The sequence below is a fragment of the Pongo abelii genome, chromosome 12, assembly GCF_028885655.2.
Source record: "Pongo abelii isolate AG06213 chromosome 12, NHGRI_mPonAbe1-v2.0_pri, whole genome shotgun sequence".
In the NCBI taxonomy this organism is placed as follows: domain Eukaryota; kingdom Metazoa; phylum Chordata; class Mammalia; order Primates; family Hominidae; genus Pongo; species Pongo abelii.
In genome coordinates this window covers 22547775-22549221 of record NC_071997.2, presented here as the reverse complement: position 1 = coordinate 22549221, position 1447 = coordinate 22547775, and positions in this window count along the sequence as shown.

Sequence of the window (1447 nt, the reverse complement as noted above, 5' to 3'; positions counted from 1 at the left end):
GCGCGGGTTAAGAGCAGGGGAGCCCGGGGCAGAAGAGGGAGGAGCCCCGGCCGCTGCCCAACCCCGCCCCCAGCCCCACGCCCCGGGAGACCCGGCCAGAGAGCCGCGGGCACCGCCCTGAACCTCTTCGAGGGCCCGCTGCGGGCGTCCAGAGCTGGGGACTGTGGGTCTGACTCCTGCGGGTCTGACTCCTGCGTTCCAGCCGTGGGTGACACCTCTTGCGGGAAGCAGGGCAAAACCACTTTGGTCAGGCGCTCCTCATGCCTTTCTCGCTTCGTAGGTGACCAGCATCTCCTAAGAATGATAACCATCAGTAACCGGGACCCCAGACCTTCTCACCAAGGCACCTCTCGGGTCACCATTGCTTTAACTTTGAATTTCGGTCTCCTTCATTTGTCCGCTGGATGCGTTAATGTGCGCGACCCACAGCTCCAGGTGGCGGTTTCCTGGCGGAACGGGACCACCGCCACAGGCTGGGGGTCTGCAGTGGGTCTGGGACCGGCCCCGGCCGCCAGCCCCTTCCGCGTCCACCCAGCCGGCGCTGGTTCGGCGCTGGGAACCTGCACCGGGGTCTCTCTGCTTGGTGCTGCGCGTCTGCCTTAGAGTAGGAGGTTGCTCCCAGCCGTGCCGGCCCCAGCAGAACGCTGCTGGTGGTGGTGCTGGGGCGGGTCTGCCTTTATCCATGGGACAGGAAGAGACGTTACCAGAAGAGATTCATCGCTTTCTCTTGGTCTGGGCAGCCCGGGCCTTTTGGGGGTGGGACCGCTGCTACCCCCACCCCCAGGTTCTTTGCCTGCCTGTTGACTGCCGGTGTTTTATGTTTTGTTTCTCTGTTTCACAGTTTTTTTATTTTTTGCCTTTAAAAAAAAAAGTATTATCGTGTAGCAGTTGCCCATTTATTTTAATTTACTATTAATAGTGTGATTGCTGTGTTTCCTCCTACAAACACTGAAGCCTGAAATCCGCCCGAGTCCGGTTTCTCGCCTGCCAAGAGGGAATTGGCCCCGCAACCTCCAGCTTAGACTCCCAACTCTTCTTTCTTTCCACTGGCAGCTGCTGCAGGCAGGACAAGGGGCTCCCCTCTCTCCAGTGGGGACTTCACCTCTCCCTGCTGCACGATTCTTCCTCCTTCCCAGTCCCTAGGGAGAGAAGTACATTCCTGGACGCATTTTCCAAAGCAAAAGTAGCACGCCCATCAGCTGGCCATTCTAAGCGCCTCTGGAAAGGGGCCAGGCATTTGAAATGAGAAAACCCCACTGTGCCTCTGTGAGCTGCCAGCCCGAATGGCTGCAACCAAGTTGCCATTGTGTCGGGTCCCCAGGGCAGCATCTCTCTGGACGCAATGGGCTGTGGGACTTTAGGAGCCCAGGTCCTCATCCACCTTGGGCATCTCATAGCTCGTTAGTTGGACCTGCTGGCCTCTGACAGGACATCTTCTTCCTCCCCA